We start from the raw sequence: 9,271 nt of genomic DNA on the forward strand, positions 1-9,271 counted from the left end.
AATGTATACACTCTAAATTGGAGTCAGAGACACAAAATCCCAAAAATATTATGACCACAAAAATTTAAATGCAACAGCACAATTTACATACGGTAGATGTTTACAAACCCCTTCTATATGAATGATAAATTAGAATGACTAAAGAGGAAATTAATAGAGTTTTTAGACAAAATCGTGAGATGGGATTTAGGAGAAAAAGCCCAGCAAAATGATTTGTTTTATATGCAATATATACACACTTATCACACTCAAGAAAATTTAAAATATGACTGATTCAGCCCCTTCACTGAGTTAAACATAAAGTTAATTGCAAAGATACCAACAAAGTTTTCCATCAGAAACTAGAAAGGTCCAGGTACTTTCTTGCCACAATTATTTATAGACAGGAATGATAATGCCAACTTAGTGGTTTACTTTCAGTGTTTCAAAAGAATGTCTTTTTTCAGGAGACATACTGACATAACTGACATACAAAATGGTTAGTAGATGTACAACTATATTACAACTCAAGGTATATTTCGAGTAAAATGGGAGTAATACTCTGTTTTACCCCAATGTTGATTCCAAATTATTTGATAATAAAAACAAGAGCTTTGAAAGAAACACTTCCAATTAAACGCATCTTGAGAAAGGTGCTAAGTTTTCTTTGTTCTTTCAAGTATATAGCAGAAACTTAAAAGTTCTTATAAAAAATTTTCTAAATCCTATACTATGTAGTAACATTGTCAACATAATTGATCACTTGAACTTTACTACTGAACTTTTCACAAGGTGTTTCTGAAGAACATAAAGTTCAGACATTACGGCGTTAAAAAACAAGCTCATTATTAAAATTTTGGTCAAGGGCATCCAACGGTATTAAATTTCCCTCTCTGTTCTTTTACTTGATCTCTGTAAAATTCTCCTTGCCCAAGCTAAGCCAACAACAACTTGCTGACTACTCTTTTTCATTAAGCATCATGCCCAAAGCATTTTCTTTTTTTCTTTTTGTAAGAAGCGAAGTTCAGTGAAAATGGTAAGAAGATATGAGTTGAATCTGTATCTCCTTTTCTGATAGCTTTGCATTTGTGTAGGGACAATGCGTTATGTCAAATACTGACTACAAGTACAATCCTTAGCTTTTGTGTTTTATTCTGGAAATGAATTGCTTATATCCTTGCCTAAAAATAGGGGAGATTCATGAGCATCTTCTAGTCAAATGAGCTCCAGAACTATTTTCTAAGAAACTTAGTTGGTAATTTTTGGCATAACAAGTCACAGAAATCATATAAAACCTATGATAATTTCAGATGCAATGATCCATTTTTACAATTTCGACTTAGTCAATGTATCTAAAACATTTACTAAGTGTTTATTGGTCAAAACTTCCATTTTAGGTAAAGCACGGTGGTTGATGCCTATAATCCCAGTACTTTTGGGAGGCCAAGGCAGGAGGATTGTTTGAGGCCAGGAGTTTGAGACCAGAGGGGGCAATATAGTAAGATCTCTCTACAAGCAATTTAAAAATTAGCTAGTCATGGTGACATGCACTCATAGTCCTAGCTACTCAGGAGGCTGAGGCAGGAAGATTGCTTGAGCCCAGGAGGTAAAGTTATAGTGAGCTGTGATCGCACCACTGCATTGCAGCCTAAAGGACAAAGAAAGACCCTGTCTCTAAAAAAATTAAAAATTAGAAAAGGCTTTCCTTTTGAAGTGTTCATATTAAATGAAGGTTCTGCTATTATTTTGCATTTCTCCCGACATGAAACATATTTTCTTTCATTTATGATTGTCAGTACAATAAAAACCACATTCTGTTATATAACTAAGGTTAGAATAAACCACCTTGCTGATTATGATGGATATGTTTTTAAAATTAAGTACATAATGAGTACAGTATACAAATGTTTCATAAATTATTTTTAATGATAATTATTCTGTAGCTGAAATATATTCCCAGTGAATACATATTAATTGACTGAAAGCAGGACCTCTTTGTGCCACCCTTTTCTTTGGAAGAACAGGGAGATTTTGGCCCTAGAGCCTCTCAGATCTGTAGGATCTTCAGAGGAGGCAAATCATTTCCACCCAGCTCTACATTAACTTTTTTTTTTTTTTTTGAGATGGAGTCTCACACTGTCACCCAGGCTGGAGTGCAATGGCCCTGTCTCGGCTCACTGCAACCTCTGCCTCCCAGGTTCTAGCAATTCTCCTGCCTCAGCCTCCTGAGTAGCTGGGACTACAGGCGTGCACCACCACACCCAGCTAATTTTTGTATTTTTAGTAGAGATGGGGTTTCACCATGTTGGCCAGGCTGGTCTGAAACTCCTGACCTTGTGATCTGCCTGTCTCAGCCTCCCAAAGTGCTGGGATTACAGGTGTGAGCCACTGCACCCGGCCAGCTCTACATTATAAAAATGTCCAAGGAGGATAGCCTTTGGCAGTGTGTTCAATAATTCTCTTCTAATAAAACATTAATTTAACATTCATCTTATTACTAGTTGTGCCAGATGAGTCACTTGTTTAAGACTCAGGTGTTAACATATAATCAAAATGGCTTTGATATACAAGTCAAGTTTTTTGAATGCCAAATACATTGTATACTGGACCCCAGTCCCCAACCCTTCTTCCCTTCCCTTCCCATTCACTGCTCCACTGTGCTTTTCCCTCCGCTCCCATTTTCCTTACCATAACTCAGAAATTGAAATTACAGCCATTTTCATGTTGATGAAACCCCCAAATAGTAATATTTTATTTTCTTCTTTGTGATAATTGTGCAGCAGCAGTCAACTAATAACACCATTCATCATTCTGCTCATCCTAAGTACATAATGAGTGTATTTCATGAATAGTACTGCTACAGAAACTGGATAAAAATAAGTAAAGGGGGCCAGGTGCAATGGCTAAGGCCTGTAATCCCAACACTTTGGGAGGCCGAGGTGGGCGGATCACCTGAGATCAGGAGTTCAAGATCAGCCTGGCCAACATGGTGAAAGCACATCTCTACTAAAAATACAAAAATTAGCTGGACATAGTGGTGTGCACCTGTAATCGCAGCTACTTGGGAGGCTGAGGCAAGAGGATTGCTTGAACCTGGGAGGCAGAGGTTGCAGTAATTGGGAGATTAGGCCACTGCGCTCCAGCCTGGGCAACAGAGTGAAACTGTGTCTCAGGAAAAAAGTATATGATAATTTATGGGCTGCTACATTGTTAAGGACTAGAAGATGGGAAATACAGGATTTTGTCTCCTTAGAAAAACAAGGAACAGGGACCAGGTGCAGTGGTTCACACCTGTAAACCCAGCACTTTAGGAGGCAAAGAGGGGAAGATGGCTTGAGCCCAGGAGTTCACAACAAGCCTAGGCAACTTAGTGGGACCCCGTCACTATTGTGAAACGAAAACATCTGAGACAGGTCTCAGTCAATTTAGAAAGGTTATTTGGCCAAGGTTAGGGATGCACCTGTGACACAGCCTCGGGAGGTCCTGATGACATGTGCTCACGGTTGTTGGGGTGCAGCTTGCTTTTGTACATTTTAAGGAGACATAATACATCAATCAATACATGTAAGGTTTACATTGGTTTGATCTGGACGGGCAGAGGGAGGGGTGTGGCTTCCAGATCATAGGTAGATTTAAAAATTTCCTGATTGGCAATTGATTAAAAGAGTTATTATCAGTAGAAAGGAATGTCTGGGTTATGATAAGGGTTTGCAGATAAGGGGTTGCAGAGACCTACATTTCATCATGCAGATGAAGTCTCCCATTAACAGGCTTTGCAGAGAATAGACTACTATATAAAGGTCTGTGTTGATGTTAATTCTAGAGAGGTATAATGAGGCATGTCCAACCCCTTCTTCTTTCATGGCCTGAACTAGATTTTCAGATGACTCTGGCATGTCCTTGACTGAGAGGAGGGGTCCATTCAGATGGTTGGGGTCCTTTAAATTTTATTTTTGGTTTAGACTGTTAATTTTTTTCTTTTTTTTTTTTTTTTCTGAGACAAGGTCTCGCACTGCTGACCAGGCTGGAGTGCAGTGGCATGATCTTGGCTCACTGCAGCCTCCGCCTCCTGGGTTCAAGTGATTCTTGTGCCTCAGCTTCCCAAGTAGCTGGGATTACAGGCGTGTGCCACCATGCCTGGCTAATTTTTGTATTTTTTGTAGAGGGGAGGTTTTACCACATTGGCCAGGTTGGTCTTGAACCTCTGGCCTCAAGTGATGCACCTCAGCCTCCCAAAGTGCTGGGATTACAGGTGTAAGCCACTGCACACGGCCTACGCTATTAATTTTATATATATGTATGTATATATTTCTGTATATAATAAAAAGAAAAACTACAAACATATAAGGTTGGTCCAACTTTGGTGTCATTAATTAAATATCTACTTCCTGTTCTTTAGGAGACAAAAATGCCATGCAGTGGTGTTTTTACATATCAATGAGGGCACAAACTGAGACAACTTCCCCAAACCTCATCCCCAGCTCAGAGGTGTATTTACATAATCTTATTCTAAACAAAGGACAAATGGGAAGTAGGCAAACAATTTGGTTCATGTTTCACCAAAGATATATTTTCTTCAGGTTAAAGGCAATCAGAGACTTCCAAATCATTGTGAGACAGCCAAGTATAAAGGGGTCCCAGGAGAAACTCCAACTGGCCTGCACACCGGGAGAATGGGGTGAGCCGTGGAAGTTCGCACCCTTTGCATGGGAGAGGAGTCTGGGATTCCAGCCTGGCCTCTCCTGTTCTGGGGTGGAACCTGGGATTCAATCTGTGATGGCAGAAACCAGCTAGCAAGCGAGAGGCCCCCATTTCCCTTTTTTTCCTTTTCACCCAATAAATTCCATTTTTCTTACCTTTCAAAGTGTCTGTGAGCCTAATTTCTCATGGCCATGTGACAAGAACCTGGCTTTTAACTGAACTAAGAAGCCCTACAACAATTGTAAATACCTATTAATCCACCAATTATATATAGGCACAATATGGATCTTTGGAAATTAGATAAGAATGATTTTAATGTGAAATAATGACAGCAAAATAATTTAGAAACCATGATGGCGAGGCCTCACTGATGCATACATCTGCTGGGGACCGAGCATATGGTTAGTTCCTGGTACATATGTAAAAACTGCAATTACGGCTTCTTAGTAAGATAATTGATTCTGAGTAAATGTTTGAGTTTTCCTGGTTGTCTTAATTTTTTGTGTGTGTAATGAGCTTTTGCTGTTTGTTTGGCTGGTTGGTTGGTTGGTTGGTTTTTCATGACAGACATTTAGGAAGAGAAAAGCCTACCAAAAAACAAAAACAAAAGCCTACAAAAGATTGTGTTTGCAATATAACTAAATATAGTAATATTACTAGTAAGACCAGGAAAATACACAAAACTTAACGGAAAACAGGGACAATAACAACACACTTAAAGGACTATTTGAGGCTACTCGTTCCCTGATAAATGTGATGATAGCAAATGAGCATGCATATTAGAATAAAATTGTGTTTCTATCTTATATATTTAGCATTCAATAATTTTATTCCATCACAGGCCATTGTCTACATAGTGACAGATAGGATATTCCATGAAGAGAAGGACTAGAAAGTGGGTTTTATTTTTTTGATAATTATAATAAATTATCAACTTTAAAGCACTGAACCGAAGATTTAAAATGTAAGTTTAAATTCCATTCTCAAGAAGGAATATGGGGATCATTTTAAAAGCTTGTCCTATGCAGGAAAGGCCTCAGAAGAACAGAGACTGAAGTCTCTACACAGATTGAATAGCATTTTGATCGCTATTTCAGGTACAACCACCACTTCATTATCTGCATGTGAATTTCCCATGGGCCGTTTCCATTCCCAGACCACCTTGAACCTCTCACCCATCACCAATCAGGTCTCCCATGGCCACACCACAATATGTGCACAGGGGATGTGAAATCATTTAAAATTCAGACCAAAAGAGTTTAGCCAGTCAAATCCATTGAGTGGGAAGAAATCCATTAAATTTAATTCAAAGTATATTATAGTTTATCCACTGTTTTGGGAGAATTCTGTTATTGCTTGCTTCTAATAGCAAAGTTAATGAATTGATTGCTGTTTCAATGAGATCTCTCTGCACACAAACATTTACTAAGAACTCACCTAAATTGCAGCTCATTTTTAATGTGGAACAGAAAACTCGGCTTGTGGCTACGTATCTCATAACAGGTCATTCTAGAATGATTCTAACAATACATTTCAGTAAACTGTATTATACTTAGACTACCAGCAGAAATCTGGGATAATTGGGTCGTTGAAGAATAAACACTAAAGGCAGGACAAGGGGTCAATCATGGAGCAAGAACTTCATTCAGGAAACTGGGGTAATGTCCAGATTTCTTCAAAGGCTGCATTTGGGGAGACTGTTTAACATTAACACAGAATTCTCCAGCTGGCTGGAGAGCAGCTGGGAGAGGTCTCTGTAAGAGTAAGAAGCCTGCTTTCTATTTATTTATTTTTGGGGGCAGGCATGCCTTCTTCAAACAGAAAGAAAGCCTAGGCATACAGAACCTGGATCTCATACAGACAGGGTCTCATTCTGTTGCCCAGGTTGGAGTGCAGTGGTGCGATCACGGCTCACTGCAGCCTGGACCTCTGGGCTCAATGGATCCTCCCACCTCAGCCTCCTGAGTAGTTGGGACTACAGGTGCCAGCCACCAAGCCCGGCAAAATGATAGAGACAGGATTTCGCCATGTTGGCCAGGCTGATCTCTAACTCCCGGACTCAGGTGATCCACCAGCCTCCCAAAGTGCTGGAATTACAGGCTTGAGCCACTATGCCTGGCCTGAATATCATTTTACATTGTTTATTATTATTATTACTATTATTATTGAGACAGAGTCTCGCTCTGTTGCCCAGGTTGGAGTTCAGTGGTGTGATCTCAGCTCACTGCAACCTCCACCTCCCGGTTTCAAGTGATTCTCCTGCCTCAGCCTCCTGAATAGCTGGGATTACAGGTGCATGCCACCATGTCAAACTAATTTTTGTATTTTTGGTTGAGATGGGAGTTTCTCCATGTTGGCCAGACTGGTCTCCAACTCCTGGCCTCAAGTGTTCTGCCCGCCTTGGCCTCCCAAAGTGCTGAGATTACAGGCATGAGGCACCGCAACCCGGCCCTATTTTGTTATTATACTGTTAATGGCAGCAGTGGGCCATCTGGTATGCCGCTGCCATCACGCTAGCCACTGCAGGGAGGGTACAGGGAGGATGCAGACAGCCCCCACCCCTCTACCCCCCATTCCTCCACCCCTCCACCCCACCGCAAACCCCCCACCCCCAGCCTGCCACCCTGGGGGCCGCCACAGTGGGGCCTGCCCAAGTCGCCCACCTGGCAAGGGGGAGCTCCAGGCCAACCCTGAGTGCCAGGACCACAGCGGGAGCTTTCAACAATATCACCCCTACATCACCCCATATCACCCCTACACCAGATGCCGGTCCAGGCCCAGTGAGGACCTGAGGTCCAGGCCCAGTGAGGACCCAGTGAGGCCCAGTGAGGAACTGCAGCCCATGCCCCAGGCTTCGAGGGGGCGCTGCCGGTTGTTGCCGGTTGTTGCCGGTTGTTGCCGGTGAGAGGCGCTGGGAGCCAGGGACAAGCGGGAATTCTGCCCCTTACAAGTTGGTGGGGCGGGACCTCCCCAGGTACAACTGCAGCTACCTAGACTACAGCTGCAACTTCAGCATCTCTGTGCTCTTGGGAGCCGGGCGTAGGCAGGAGCTCTGCCTTCCTGGGCGGGGCTACAGCGGCCCAATCTTGGCTGTGGATCAGGGCCTCCAGCTCCATGCAACAGGCAGGAGCCCCACCCCACCCCACTGAAAACTGGGGCTGCAGCGAGAGGTATCCTGCAGGCTTGGAAGTCCTGGAAAGGACCCCCCATGCCTTTGCAGACTCAGAGGTGTCTGCTCCCACTGCCTAGCATCTCCCCACTCCCAGGGCCTGCTCTGATCTTAGAGGCACACAAGCCAGGCCAGGTGTGCGTAGGCTTGGGCCAGTGCTGACATGCCATCCCTCTGCCACCTCGGCCCCCTCTGGATTTTGGGAGCTGAGGAGCCCAGGAGGGGAAACTGAGGGTGGCTGGGTGGTGGCCTGCAGGTGCCCTTTGGTGCCAGCACCCTGCCATGGATGGCTGAGGGAGGCAGACAGGCTCCTGGACAGAAGGGGGCTGATTCCCAGTAAGGCCCAACTTCAGGCCAGGGAGGGCCTAAAGGCTGAGCACTGGGCTACCAGTTCACGAACTGGAGTGGGGACTTGTGGTGCCTCCTTTGGGCTGCCCATGGCCACCCATGGACCAATTGGCTGGCACTTCCTCCCCTCTGAGGTCCATAAAAGCCTCGGGCTCAGCCAGAGCAGGGCAGAGGGCAGAAGATGGAGAGACAACAGGAGGACCAGCTGCAAAGAGGAGCTACCCTCTCTGCTGAGCGCTTCAGAGGCCTGCAGAGATGTGTGCACGGGCCTGTGGAGAGGAGCCACCCTTTCCAGGGCCTTCTCTCTGCTGAGAGCTGAATATTCAATGGGAGGACTTGCCTGCAGAAAGAAGTTATCCACTGCGGGTCTCCTCTGAACTGTTCTAACACTAAATAAAACTCCTCTTCGTCTTCTTCACCCTTCACTTGTCTGCGTACCTCATTCTTCCTGGATGCAGGACAAGAACTCAGGCAAAAGTGCCACCAGCCACAGAGTTTTCCAGGAAGAAAACTGACACCCCAGAGATCCTGTAACATTGCTATTTTCTTCCACTATGGTCTAAGCTGATTTTCAGTGACAATGATCCTGATATACTGTTGAGTGGTTTGAATGGCAGATGTAATCAGAACTATGCTATGAAGATTTTGCCATCAAATGTGCATGAGGTACTTATTTGCTATCACATTAGACATATATTTTGTATAAAATTCATGCTACCTGAATGATCCAAGTAAAGTGAGTAATGCAAATATTATTGGCACAACATTGTCATTTAAGCAACAAAAATTTACTATCAAGTACTACATATTGCATATATCAAATATCCCATATATCTTAGCCTGAGTTCCTCAAAATAAGAGACAAAGCTCACATGCAGAGTGTGTTTGAAAAAATGGAGCCAGTGGGCATGAATGTCAGCAGGGCCAGTGAAAGAGGGAAGGAAGGAAGACAGTAAGGTGAGTACTGACTTGCTGTCACTGAGGAGCCTTTACAAATGTTTTCCAGGGCCAGCACGGTGGGTCACGCCTGGAATCCCAGCACTCTGGAAGGCCGAGACAGGCGACTCACCTGAG

This window comes from Chlorocebus sabaeus, chromosome 3 (assembly GCF_047675955.1).
Source record: "Chlorocebus sabaeus isolate Y175 chromosome 3, mChlSab1.0.hap1, whole genome shotgun sequence".
NCBI lineage: Eukaryota > Metazoa > Chordata > Mammalia > Primates > Cercopithecidae > Chlorocebus > Chlorocebus sabaeus.